Source organism: Zonotrichia albicollis, chromosome 26, assembly GCF_047830755.1.
Source record: "Zonotrichia albicollis isolate bZonAlb1 chromosome 26, bZonAlb1.hap1, whole genome shotgun sequence".
Taxonomy (NCBI): Eukaryota; Metazoa; Chordata; class Aves; order Passeriformes; family Passerellidae; genus Zonotrichia; species Zonotrichia albicollis.
In genome coordinates, this window is record NC_133844.1 from 4,228,760 (window position 1) to 4,243,852 (window position 15,093).

Here is a 15,093-nt window from a genome sequence, read left to right on the forward strand (position 1 = left end):
AAAACCATCCCATACACTGATTTCTGCATTTCCAGGTCTAAACACCTAAGAGGATGCTTTATAAATTAAAAAGTCTTTGAATTGCTTGTCAAGTCTAGCATGAAACAGAGCTGTGGGAACTGAATGCCACTAATGAACACAAATAGACAGACCTCCACCAGAAACCCACAACTGGCCCAAATTACAAGTTATTTTGGAATTCAAATTTGTCTTTGCATCCCCAGTAAAAAAATTGCACTGGCAAATAAATCAATCTTGGAAAGAACAATAACATTTGAAAGAACACTCAGCATATATGGAATGTTCTAAAGAATTGCAACTTATCTAAGTTTGGAAATCTCCAAAACCAAGTATTTTGCTTAGATTGTTTTGAGAGCAACCCAAAAACCTAAAAACAAAAGCACTGCATGTTTGGAAAAAATCACAACAAAGACAAATTCCCTCATCCCAAACATCCCAGTCCACATTTCCCTGAGCTCAAGTGAAAATTCAATTCTACAAATTTGTGTCTATATTTACTTGATACCAAATCCAGCATGAAAGCTGGCATTCCTCTCTTTTCAGAATTCCTTAAATTCTGAATTTAAATAATAAATTAATTTAATTCTTTAAACATACTCTTTTCAACCTAAGCAGAATTGTCCTGCAACTGTTTAGCATGAAAATTTGTAAATCTAGTCCAATTCATCCATTGCCTTCTGTATAATTACTGCAGAATTTATCCTCATAGTAGAATAAGCATTGGTTTAAGAACTTTTGTTGCTAAAAAAAATTAAATAAGGAAAAGAGACCTGCAATTAGCTCTGTAATAGAAACTAATGAAGCCTTAGTACAAAGCTTATAATTAAAATAAAATTTCTCTTAGAAAAGATTTAATATCATGGTGCTAGGACGATGGATTTGAACTCCAATATTTCAGGGTTTTGTTGTAAGCTAACTGAGCTAGAGAAAATAATGGAGTGTAATAAATAAATAACATTAAATCACAGCCAGAGCAATTAGCAAGACATCTTGGAAACCACAACCTTTGCCTGGGTGTTCACTTGCTTGGTATTTCAGAGCTCTCACACTATGAATGGTTGGTGCAAATTAGGCAGATTGTGTTCCACAGCCCCGATTCAAAGTTTGTCAGCACAGATTTCGGATTTCTCTGGAGCTTGAGCATTTGTTGAGGTGCTCTGGGGGAATTGTAACTGTATGATGTTGAATTTATACACAGCCACCAACAGCACAGAGCTTTAATGAGCATTTGTGTACTCCTATCATGCTTTAATGACTAATTCTTACTCTACACACAAACTCCTTCAGCTGAGACTGAAGAACACCTCTGGGAAGTGGGAGGGACTTACAGGAACACGGACTCACAAAACAGCATTTCTGGATCTGTTTGCTGTGATATTTGTCAGAAAACTATATAAAGAATGGTCAGTTCACAGCAGCCTAGACCAGGAACTGTGGAAGTTAAAATAACGTAAAATTCAAAGTGTAATGTCACCAGCAACCAATAAAAATATATAATAATGTAAAATGACTGATCAAACAACTGAGGCTCCAAAGAAGAGCACTATCAGTAACTCATTTTGTATCTGCTTTAGTTTTCCAGTAATTTGACCTGTTAGACAAGACTATAATGAATTACAACAATTCAGTTTAGAAATAAAGGGAACAATTATCACCAGAATTATCATTGGAATTTAGTAATAGCAGAGCCATCTGAGGCCATGTGCACGTTAACATCAGGGCAGTGTAATTCCCTACTCTCTGTACTTTATTCTGTTCAGCTTCAAGTGTCTCACTGAGAGGTTTCCATTGTGTTTTTGCAGAGCATTTTGGAGAATAACAGCCTTAACTCGTAGAAAATATTTGCTAGTGTTCACCCCCCATTTCCCACTCTTAATTTCACATAAACAGCTCTTACCAAACCAGCACTGAGTCACGTCTTGGTGCTGCTGCCGGAAAGCTGAACAAAAGGTCAGGCAGACCCTGCTTCTGCAATGAGTCTCAAGGAAAATTACCTGTGGGACAAGTCCCAACCCATCCACTCTCTTCACCTCTTACACCAAGCTGGCTCAGGCAGCTGGGTCCCTGCTGCTGCTTTTGGTGCCAGCTGCCAGCCCAGGGCCTCTTCTGTGGGCACACACAATTCCATCTGCTTTTTCTGGCTTTACTCAACCCGATTTCACCTTAACCAGGTTCCATCTGCAAACTCTCAACTGCCAGTGACCACAATTTTTCAGCTAAAAGCCGAGTGAAAATAAAGGTTTAAGCATTTCCAGTTCCTGCCACACTGTGTCCTAAACCTAAATAATATAAAGATATTTCTTGTGCTCTATATCACTGGGGCACTTCCAAAGTCACTGGGCTTTATTTTTGGGAAAGGGAAATGTTGAAATTAAAGTTTCTTATGTGACTGAGCATCTGTACTGTTGGGGAAATCATGGAATGCTTTGGGATGGAGGGGACCTTAATGACCATCTATGTTCATCCCCTGGGCATAAAATATCATCTGATCAGTCATTAGGCAGTTTAGTTTAAGTCTCAACAATGATAAAAAGTGGAAGAGGATAATACATATCTTGCAGTTCACTTTACAGCTGCCAGGAATTTTTTAGTGACCCAGTTCCCAGAAAACCCAGTCTAACAACCACTCAATGGTTCTGGAATTGAGTGCTCCAAACTACTCCTCATTGAGCAAACCTCTGCCATGGAAACTCACTAATCCTGGTAACAAGCACTTTGTGTCATCCCAAAACTGTAAAGTTTACTGGATTAAAGCCCTGCTATTACAAGAACCCTCAGCATTTTTTCCCATAAATTATTAAGACTTTTATTCTTAACTTTAGCGTGATACAAGTAAACAGAAGAGGTAATTAGGCTTGGAAAAACAATTCGTATGTTCATTACAGTAGTAGTTTGCAAGACAGGTTTAAAACCAGTTTCAAATTTGATCTGTTTAGAGCAGGGCTAAGACGCTCTTACTGAAACTACAATTTGCAACACATTACTTTAATTGATTATTTAAGCACATTCTGTGGAGGATTCATGCACCTGAATTTTATTTTAAAACAAATGCAAAAATACAGGGAAAGATAAGGGGAAACAAAGTTCCTGGAAAAGAAGGGAAAAGGTGTTAGAGGTAGTCAGGAAGCACCTGTCTGGAGGGAAGAAAACTAGTATTTTTCAACTTGGAGAGCTTGTTGGTGATGAAAGCAGTGTTCCAGTATTTCAGAATTAAAAATTAAGAGAAGAGGGGTAAATTGAGGTTTATAGAAAATTTTCATTCTTGTTTCTGATTATTTTACTATTGGGTTTTGTGTTTGTTTGTTTTGTTTTTGTGTTTTGGGTTGTTTTACAAGCTGTAGTACTGTGGAAAGATGAGCCCAACCGAAAAATAAGAGAACTGATATGGCATGCTAATAATCTTATTAAAACAAAGAGTGCAGCCATAGGAGAAGATAAAAAGTTCCCAAGGTATAAGTTTAACCCTCCCTAAAAAGAGGTAGCTACAATTAAATGTTTGGTTCAGGATAACCTGGCACTTGGAGTCTTCCAACTCAGGATAATTTGGACATAACTTGGAACTCTGAAAGCTGTTCTGAAAACACTGGGAAAACAACAACATCAATGAAACCAAATGAGAACAGTCATCCCAAACTACACACAAGGCTCTCACAAAGTGGTTTTATTCTACCAAAAGTGATTAAATACTGAACTACTTTGCCAGAAAACACTTACAGCACAGCCACTACAAGGCACTCTGAAGCCCAGAGTCCCTTCCTGGGAACAGGCTAAGTAGAGCTTCTCCCTGCCTAAGGGTAAGGGATGCTGCTTTAGTCTTTTCCAGCCCCAATTTCACCACCCAACAGAGAAACAGATTCTGCAGTTGAGAACACAGGTTCTTTGTACCAGTGACAAAATCAAGTTACACCAAAACCAACAAATCCTTACTCAGAGAATCCTTTTAAAGCTATTAAATTCTCATCCTATTCAGTCTTTAGAAAGGGGATAATTAATATTTCTTGACTCTTTGAGTACATTTACATCAATGAAAGGAACATAACAGAAATAAAAACAATAAGAAGAAAAAGTTACCTTGGAGGGGAACCTCAGCCCTTGATGCACAGCCCTATCAGACAGCATGGTGCATTGCTCAGGAGCACAGGTAACTGAGAGAGAGGTGCCTCACTCATCCCCACCATCTTTAGCAGGCACTTTCCAGGAAGGGGAGGAGCTAGCACACACAGCTCCAAAGGAGTTTTCATTGAGGGTTGGGTTATTTTTGCTTTTTAAGCCTTCAAACTCTCATGGCCTGTACACAGAAATGTTTCTCCTTTTGGGTGAAGGATTGCAAGGTTATTGAAGGAAAAGAAGTATTAATTTTACCTTACTAATAAACCTGCCTAGGGGATCTAAAGAAGTGAAAGAAAAACCTCAAAGACTTTTATGAAATATTTTTGTTTAACAAAAGCAGGAAGCTGCAAAGCAAGCATGTTAAAAACACTGCTGTCCATAGGATTTCCCTGTTATTTTTAACAGCGAGCTTTAATGTATTCTATTTTAGATTCTTACTAAGGCAAAATGCTTTTAAACATTAATTGAGTTAACAAGCTATTGTCCTTCAGTAGAAGACCAAAAAATTACACCTGTGCAGGTGTATTTGAAGAGGGTGATGTAACTACTAGTCTTAGCTCAGGCCTGTAGTTATCTTGTATGCATCACTGAAGCTGTTACTAAAACACACCTAAAAAGCCAACTGATCTAAAAGGAGCAGGATCAGCTCCTTTGAATCATGTTTTTGCACTTTGAAGAAGCCTGTAATTTTAGTAGCATTTTGCAGTAAGAAGTTGATTGGTAGTTTTGAGTGGTGCTAGCAGGGAATATGAACTTATCAAAGATCCCACTTTGCCAGAAAAAATGTTCCTTAAAAACAATGGATTGTGGAGAATGATGATTAAATATTTAATTTGGGCTAAAATGTCACCTTAGGCTTTGAGCTGAGGCATTCTTGCTCTTGATCCCAGGCTATAGACAATTTCAATCAGCTTGGTGTTACCAAATTCCCATGGTGTTTGGTAGGGTGGGAATGCACTGATGTCCTAAGCCCTGGAATCACAGAAAGGCATGAGAAATTTTCAGGTTATATTTTTCCAGGAGCTTTTAGCTCTTGATTCCATGAAATGTGAAAATGTAACTTAAAAAATAAAAAGGAAACCAAAGGTATTGTCTCTTTAAAACTCTGTTGATAGTAACTTACTCTGAGTAGTAACACTATCACTCTAGTGTTGCTCAAGTCATGTGTACAAAAAATGACATGTGCAGGTAACTACCATGATTAGTCATTCATTAACTTACTCCTTGGTTTAGGAGTTAGTTTACCTTTTGGTTTCATTTTTCATTAACAAGAGCACCATATTTTCAGGGTATGAAGCACTTTTTCCAAAGTGTTTCAAACTTCTTTAAGCAAACAAGGATATAAATCAAAATTCAAGTAATTGCAGCTGAAACATTTGTTCTGAAATGTTCTTTTCTTGCTTTGTCCCACAGTTCTTCTGGTACCAGATTTGCAAGAACCTGAAGGTAATGCCAGGAATGAACTGAGAGGGGAAGGAAGGGAGGCCAAAATAGCAGAATTAATTGTTCCATTCACATGGCTTTTCTGCTTGGGAATAAGTTCACATTGTAAACAGGAGAGAGGTGTGGTTTGCAGATAGGACAGGAAATCCTTAGTTCTAATCCTTGCTGTGTTGTTGGTTCCCTTGGAGACCTTCAGCAAATGCATTCTGTCCCTGGATTTTTAATTGGAAATAAACTGGGGATGATAGCCCTTAACTAGCTCAAAGGAGCAGCCTTTCACTTTCATAAACATTCATAATGTGTGTGAAAACAGCTCATGGCACTGGGCCTTGAAATCAACTCATCTCCTGCTCTGAGGTATCCCCTCACCCTGCGTGCTCTGGGGCCCTTTGGGGCTGGAGTCACCAGAGCACACATGGGGCTGCGTTTCCCTCACTCATTCGGGTGTAAAGCAGATGCTTCACAGGGGACAGAAGGAAATGTGCTCTCCTATTGCCTGGTGCGATTTTCTCTGTCATCCTCTGGGCCAAGTGTAATCACATTTCTTCCATTTTCACCTTGCATTGCACCCTTGTGAGTGAGGGCGTGTTAGGGGGAGACCCCACTGAGGGAAGTGCCTTTGGAGGTGGGGCTGTGCCTGACCCTCCTTAGAGGCCTCAGCTCTGGCTGATGAGCAGGGGCAGTGCCCGTCCCTGGAGCCCCACGCCCCAGTGGGGGCTGCCTGGCAATAATTCAGCCATGGCTGATGGGAAGGGTCCTGGAACCTGCAGAGGATGGTGCTGGGAATCCTGCAGGAGCACAGAGCTGAGAGGTGTGACTGTCACAGACATCTTTTGTGAAAAATCCTTCCTTTAGGGTTTTTCCTCCTTCTGAGAAGCTGTGGCCTCAGCAACAAAATGTAAACAATGGCTATCTGCTGCTGTGGAATGCAACAGGTGGATTTGTGATTGATCTTGAGTAGATGTTTGGATTTACTGACCACTCACAGCAGAGCTGTTCTCGCTCTCTGCCGGGCCACAGAACTTTATTATTCATTCCTTTTCTCTTCTTAGCTTAGCTAGCCTTCTGAGAACTTTTCCTTCTATTCTTTTTAGTATAGTTATAATGTAATATATATCATAAAATAATAAATCAAGCCTTCTGAACATGAAGTCAACATTCTCGTCTCTCTCTTCACCCTGAAGACCCTTGCAAGCTCTGTTACAGTGTGACAGCTGTGCGGGGAGTCAGGGCAGACATTCTCATTTTTTTTAGTGCAGATTCTCTGTATTGAGGTAAATGATGGTGTAAGTGATGAATCAGACTTACAGGCTTGTCATCCTGCTTTAGTTAGGGAGAAGTGCAGTGCAAGTGTGTGCTAATAGCAGCAGGAAAAGGCTGAAGTCCAAACTTGTGGAAAGTGTCCGTAACTCAGGTGCCTCACTTTTGTTTCTCTCTCACTGCTTACAGACACAATTTCAGAGCTACTGAGCACACACAGCTTGTGCTAGTCCAGAGGAGTGATGGAAAATATCTAGAACTGAGTGACAATTTTCTTCTACCACATAATTAGAGGAGGAAAACTCACTAAAGAGTTGTCTGTTACTTATCAAACCTTGTTGGCTTTTCACTTGACTGCAAACATTTTGAATTGTCAAAACTTCTAAACTGTTGCTGAAATTTAGACCACTTTCTCAGTGCTTGTTTGTGACTACTGGTATTTAAAAATACATTTCATCCTTGCCCTGAGAAGCTTTATTAACTAGGCTGTGTTGCAGAATGAGGCCTTTGTCCGTGAGGGGAGACTCAGACACTCAATACGAGTGATAAGCAAGTTCCGTTTATTGAAGAGAGCATCAGACACTTATACAGCAAGCAATAAGCTTATGAATATTCTGTAAGCCAAGTGATCTATTGGTTAAACTATACCATCAACTCTTCCTCGTTCCTTTGGGCCTACATTCTCTATTTCCCACGTCTCTCTGTCCACTTGTTATCATACTCAGCTAAGCCCAAAGACACGCTATCTTGCAAGTGCAAAACTTAAAATTAACTACAGCCTCATACTTTTTTAGTCTCTAGTCAACTAAATTCTCAACAAGGCTAAATCTTAAAAACAACATTGAGAGCCTAAAGAAACTTGGTCTTGATTTGTGTATCATTTGTCCTGAGCCTGGTATGATGTCCTGAATTTAGCCATGAGGTTCTATATGTGTAGAACCCTATTCTCTTTTATTGCTGAACTATAAGAATTGTAGAATCAGATTGATAGAATAGTCTGGGTTGGAGAGGACTTTAAAGATCATCCAGTGCCCCCCCACCCTTCTATGGGCAAGGAGAACTTCCACCATCCCAAGTTGCTCCAAGCCCCATTCAACACAGCACTGGGCACTTGCAGGGATGGAGCAGCCACAGCTGCTCTGGGCAGCCTTTGCCAGGTGCTCACCACCCTCACAAGGAAGAGTTTCTTCCCAGTGTCCCATCTAACCCTTCCCTCTGGCAGTGGGAGGCCATGCCCCCTTCTCCAGGCCTTTGTAAACTGTCTCTCTCCATTTTTCTGTTGGCTCCTTCAGGTGCTGTGTGGTGTTCGCAGGGGTCCCAGGACGAGGGAAGAGATGAGGATCTGACTCCATGTTTCAGAAGGCTGATTTAATATTTTATTATATATATTATATTAAAAGAAAATTATATAATAAAACTCTACTAAAAGAATAGAAGAAAGGATTTCATCAGAAGGCTAGCAAGGAAAAGAATAGGAAAGAATGATAATAAAACCTTGTGACTAACCAGAGAGTACAGGACAGCTGGACTGTGATTGACCATTGATAAAAAGCAATCACATGAGACCAATCAAAGATTCACCTCTTTCATTCCTCAGCAGCAGATAACCATTGTTTACATTTCATTTCTGAGGCCTCTCAGCTTCTCAGTAGAAAAGATCCTGGCAAAATGACTTTCCATAAAATATGTCTGTGACAGTACTGAAAGGTCCAATTAGATCACCCTGAAGCTTCTCTTCTGCAGGCTGGACAATTCCATGTCTCCAAGCCTTTTCTTCCAGCAGAGTGCTCCAGCCCTCTGATCATCCTGGTACCTCTTCTGGACTCTCTCCAGCAGCACCATGTCCTCCCTGTGCTGGGACCCCAGGGCTGGAAGCAGCTCTGCAGGTGGGGTCTCACAAGAGCAGAGTGTCCACCTGTCTGCCCAAAAGCATCTTCCATTGTTTGCATGATCTATTCTTCCTATGTTTTTCCATTCCTTCTTACGTATTTTCTGTACATTCCCCTACTTCTCTTCTTCCCCTTCAAAATCCAAACCTTTGTATGTCAAAGAAGCAAAACCAGGACAAAAGTTCCAGCAAGCCCAGACATTTTCTTTTCATTTGACTGCACTGTGCTAGTTCCTCTGCAGGGAAGGGCCAGTACATGCAGAAGGCCAAGTAACTCCTTTGTGGTTTTCAAGATCAGAATTCTGATCATTGAATTATGTGCTCATACTTCAGAGAATGTTGTTTTCAACTTGGCAAATGGGAAGCTAATTATAAGACACCAATGAAAGACACAGTTATTTGTAATTAAGCCTGGCAGTAGATCACAACAGTACTGCCACAGCCAAGTGCTGCCATGGAGGAGGAAAAGGTGTCCTTTTCTTCAAGGAGAACTGCAATGGCTCCATGATCTGCAGTAGAAGATACAGCTCAAGAGAGCTGTGAAGGGAAGAGCCCTGAGAAACTGGAAAAGGGCACGCTGTTTAATGTGATTCTTAGTTGGTCAAACCTAGATACTGTTTAAAAATCCTAGACAAGAGGAAGCCCTGGATGACTTTCCTTATCGACTTTCTCTCCTTTCCCTTTCTGTGCCTGTATCATCTTTGCACTGCACTACACGGGACAGAATAAATTTTCCTTTGAGGTTCCCTGTACACACTGGCTTTGACGTGATCTTACTTCTGGCTTTGCCCATCAACAGAGAGACCTGGGTACTTCTATCCCAGGGGAAAAAGCCATTTATTTTTTAAACCGAAAGTTACTTTATGAAAGACTCCAAGAGGGATGGAAGGATAGAAAGTAAAAGCTCCTTCACTGATACTTAACTATCAATTCATTCAAACTATTCTTGGGCCAACAAGTGTGCAGAATGTCAGAATTAGGCATCCAGGGGTCTTTGAAAAGAGCCATCCCTATAAACCAGGTGGAACTAGAATGTGGTCACACAAGGACACAAGATCCAGCTGATAATGTCTAACAAGCACTGTACTGAGCTGCCATAATTAGTCACAGAACATCTGCCCAGCCTGCTGCATGCAAAGAGAAATTAGTTCATCTGAGCCACTAGCACAAGGTTTAACTATTATAAAGTGGTTCAGGTTGACTTCTTTCACTTTGCTTAACAACAGATGAGATTTTTCATGGAGTTCCAAGCGTTATTCCCAGCCTTGAGCCGGACCACTGGGTAAAGCTATATTTCTGCAGTGCCATTGTTTTTATTTTACAGTCACTGAGATTAAAAGTAAACTTCTCCTACTCCCAATTGCTTCAACCAACATGAGGCTTACATGATCATGGCCTCTATAGATAAACTCCTATTTCTCTATTTCCACATAGGGACTTGTTACTCAATTATCCATTCCAATTAAGTTTTATAGTAATAGATGTTCCAAGAATATTGAGCTGCTAACAGCTTCAAGAAAATTAAATTGAATTTTTGCCTTCACAGTGAATTTTGACCTGGTAAACTCCAGAGAATATACACTGGAAAAGTGGTATTAAAATGATTTATCTGTGCAAAACACCTTAATCAAAGTTTGCATCCTTCTGGACAGCAGAGAATCCCACTATGAAGAATATGTGTCACAGGGACCAGACTTGCCAAGTCCTCTTGCTTCCCAGGGTGCTAATTTCTGCTTTTTGTGTAGAGCCCTCTCCTCTTGGTGACATTGAATCCTAGGAAGAACCACCCTGATGGACAAAACCACAAGGTTAGAATAAGTCAGTTTTCACATTCCATATTTTAACATAGTTGCAAGAAGTGATGAGAAAGTGGGTGGCAAATGAGAGCTGCTCTTTGAAAGTACAGAGCTGTTCTCTAGAAAAATCTGAGCCATGAGAGAATGCACATAAATATTCAGTGACAGAAAATTACCCTCTACCCAAAAAGCAAAAGTATTTCTGGTTTGAAAGAAGCTTCTTTCCAAAACTGGACAAAGCTAGGAATATTTCCCAGAATCTGGAAGTTCTCTGGACTCTGCAGGGACTCTGGGAAACCAAGAAGTTGATCAGTTGTGTTCCTGGTAGTTATACAAGAAAGGCTGTAGGAACAATGCATCAGTTACAGGCAAAATGTGAAAGTTTAGGAACTTTCAGTGCTTCAAATGGAACATTTGGCACTTGGCAAAACTGTGTTTTGTTTCTCAGAATGTGTTTGAGCAGCTCTTGGCAATATTGTGAGCACAGTAATAAGATGTATCAAACACATTGACAGCAGCTATATTGTACCATACCTGGATGCTGCAGTTGAAATAGCTGCCAGTGAAGTCCAGGGTAAGGAAGCAAAAAGGGCCCTTACACAGTATCCACATGTGAAAGGTGCATATTATATAGCTCTACGCAGATATTTACTATATGTATTTTTTTGTATTGATTAGTAGTGCTGTATTAACATTTTAATAATATGGTAAATGTAGTTTTGTAGTTAAAATAAGAACTACGTATGCAAGATATTTTTTTAAGAAAAAAATGAAGTACTTGCACTGGATAGCAGCCACAGAACACCTAAATCTTTCAGAGAAAGAATTTATTGCTCCATTATCAGAAGAAATTAATTTCTTCCTGCCCCACTCAGCACTGAAGATGCCGTTTAAGATGGAGAAGAAGCTGACACTGCTCAGACAGAATCCTGTGTTTGAATGGAATTTATGCATCATGGATGATGTTTATGAATATGCAACAGGCTATTGTTTTTAAGGGTTAATCCTTTGTTAACATGGGTCCTTTTTTTGGCTTATTTTGCCCAGAAAGAGGTACCTGGACTGTCTGTAACTCTTTGTTTCTATTGTCTCATATTGTCCTAATCCAAATTGCCCAAATTATTATTACTCTAATTATATTGCTATTTTTTATAACCATTTTATTACTATTAAACTTTTAAAAACAAGTGATCAACGTTTTTCAACCACAGATGTTTAATTTGGCCATGTGGTGAGATGCTCAGGTCCCAAGGCAAGACTCGTGGTGGGAGTCCAGGTTTCTGTGTCTGGAGAGGCAAGGGCTGAACAGGGGCATGGGGCAGTACAAAGATGAGGGCCAATGAGGGAATAGGGAGGGAGCGGCTGAGGGACATAGGAACAAGGGGAAGGAGCCAACAGCCTCTGTTATTATATTTCTAGAGTCCCATACCTTCTGAGTGGTTTTCTCACACACAGCTCTTCAACAACAGCAGTGTTGTTCTTGCTTCTTCATCAGGGCTCCTCCAAGGCTCTCCCTGACCAGCCAAACCACCCCCTTTTACCCCAGTTATCCTCATTAGCCACAGCTGCCACCCAATTAAGGACATCACAGCTGCAGCCCATCTAGAACAACTGGGATCAGGGCAAGGCCACTTATACAATACATATATTTTACTAAGACTCCTACTATCGGTCTCTAACAGCTTTTCTTGTGTCACCCAGACTAAGGGAATGCCTCTCAGGGTCTTCACACCCAGAGACAAAGCTAATTATAGCATTTTATTTAAAGAAAGGCTGTGATCTCAATGAAATGGTCTAAGATAAGAAGGGGAGGTGCAGTGTTTTGGGTTTTTTTTCTAGCAAGGGCTTCCCATACACAAGAGGGTTAATTTAAGTTCTTGTTCTGCTTGATTCTGCCCAAGTTCTTGAACTTAGTCTGCCACACTGCAAATCAGTGCCCTAGTTAAATTTGTTGCTGGCCATCATCAGCAAAAGCTGAATCTTTTTCTCTGTACTTTGCCAAGTAACAACAAAAGGGTTTTAAAAGGCCTTAGTTTTTCTACATTGTAGAAAAAAAGAGTACATTTCAAAGCTTGGAAAGCTTCCTTTCCCAGCATAAAAATAAAATGTAAAACTTACAAAATCTTCTCTGCCTGCTCTTACCCAACACTAAGGAAACAGGCAGACTCTTCAGGGATCCTCAGCAACAAAGTAGTCGCTGCAATCAAAACTTTGGTTTACTTGTACTCTCTAAAAATCAGGTCATTTTGAAAACCAAACATGAAACCCCTCTTCATAGCATCAACCATGACTTTAGTTTGAAGTACATATAAGAACTTCTGTCTGCAGGAACCAGCCTCCAGTGAGGGACCGTAGCCCTGACACCTTGCTTCTGCTCTCCTGCTCAAAAAGAGCCTTCTATCCCTTCAGCCACGTACAGATCCGCTTTCATGTCCCTGCTTTCTCATTTTTTTGGCCATGTTTTTGCTCAGAGCTTCTCTTCTTGCATCAGCTGGGATAAGGAGGCAATTGTTTGCTTAAAGCACGATATTTCTGTTGTTCTCTTGGAAGAGTGAGAAGCCAACTGGACTTTGGCTCTGCCCTGAGAAACCAGAAGCTGCAGTGTTCATTTTGCAGCAGCCTGAAATAGATTCTTCCTCTGTCTGCTGCTCCTCCTGGTTTCCCTGTGCAGTGCCAGCAGCAGCAGAGCTGTTGCAAACAGCCTGGCTGTAGGACCAGTTTCATGCAGCATTGCCAAAATGTGCAGCTCTCAGAGCCTGCCCACTCCTTCCCTCCCAAGCTGGTGGTGTGTTTGCCATCCTCACAGCTTCTGCAGAGTGCTCCAGATCCAGTGGGGCTCCTCTGGAATGAGCACCTTGCCTTTACTTTCCTGGTGATGGGCGGTTGTTTTACCAGGAGAGTCCTGTGAAATCTGAAATGTGTTAAATTGTGGATTCATTGCCACATCCCTCCAGAACTGGAATGGGACATTCCCTTGAGGGGGAGGGAATAAACAGAGCATTGGAAAACACCATCCACAGGGCCCAACCTGACATCCCTAACTCTGCAGGAACCTAGAGGATGTTTATCCAGCTACTCCCTGCACTTGGAAAAGTGGTTTTGGCCACGGGACAACTCAAACTGAGAGCTCTGTGAGGAGCATTCCAGTCCACCCAGGACTTCTGTTGACAGCAGTAATAAGCTATCAAACCTTTGTTTTCCCAGTCTCTGATATTTCCAGGACTCCTGAAGAGGGTATGGCGATGTGCACTGTTAAATATTGTTGTTCCCCATTTTGTTCTGGTCCACACCAACAGAATAATCCAGAAAAGTCTTTTCACTTGCATCATGTCAAAAATCACTCCAGAGCTGAATGTGAAGGTAAAAGAAGTTTATTGGTCTTGGAAACAAGCTTTATTCCCTAGGAATCAGCAAACCCAATGATTCTGTTATGGTTTTAAGCTGAAACTTCCCTTTTTGCTTTACAAATTTCAGTTGTATCTATTGTAGGATCTGCTTCATGTAGCACTGAATTGCAGCCACCTCTGGGGTAGGTTTTGAAATCTGTTTGGTGGAAAAGATCACATCATGGATCAAAAAGAAACAGATCCTATAGTTTTATTTTACAGAAATGAAGGGCAAGTTCTTCATTAGAAGATTGAGAAGGACCTTAAGTGATCTAGATTTTGTTCTCTGCTCTGTTTCATGTTTGGTGTGCCAGCTAAGCATTTATCTCATTTCTTCCTTCCTTTTTCTTCTAAAAGTAGGAACAATAATGGCTTATTTAGCCAGATCCATACATTTGGACATCTTACTGCACCTAGCATTCAGGAGCCTGACTTCTTATTGCCACATGAATGTCTAGAGTTGCTATGTACTAAGAAAGACCTGAAAGTCTTTTGGATCTATGTGTAAAATAAATTCTGCGTAAGATTTCATGTGATCTCAGAAAAATTATAAAAGAACCACAAGATGAAAACATCATAAAATGAAGAAGGTCAGGTTTAGATGAAATATTAGGATGCAATTGTTGCTTATGAGGGTAGTGGAAGGCTGAGATGGAATTTGCAGAGACACTGTGGTTCCCACAGCCCTGAAGGTGTCCAAGGCCAGCTTGGTTGGGGCTTGGGGCTGGGACAGTGGGAGGTGTCCCTGCCCATGACAGAGGGGGGCACTGGATGGGATTTAAGGTCCCTTCCAACCCAAACTATTCCACAATTCCATGGTTCTATGTAAAACTGGGAAACTGAAGGCAGGGAACAATGACCCTTGGTAGAATTCAGCTAAGAATGATGAAAATAACACCCTGAAAAAATATATAGCTATAAAAACCTCTTTAAAAACACTAAACATGCGAGGGAAAATGAAGTCATCATCCCTTTAACTGTATACACAAGGCTCTTGGGTTTTTATTTCCTATCTGGGAAGGTGTTGGGTTTCCAGGGCCGTGCCAAGCACTGGCCATGCTGCTGGATGCCCCCAGGCTGAGGGAACACTTGCTGGGTTATTTTTGGCCACATGAGTACATCACTCAATGCTGCCACTGTTTGCAGCTGTGACAAAGAGAGGCCTCTGTGTCATAAAATTCGAGTGGAT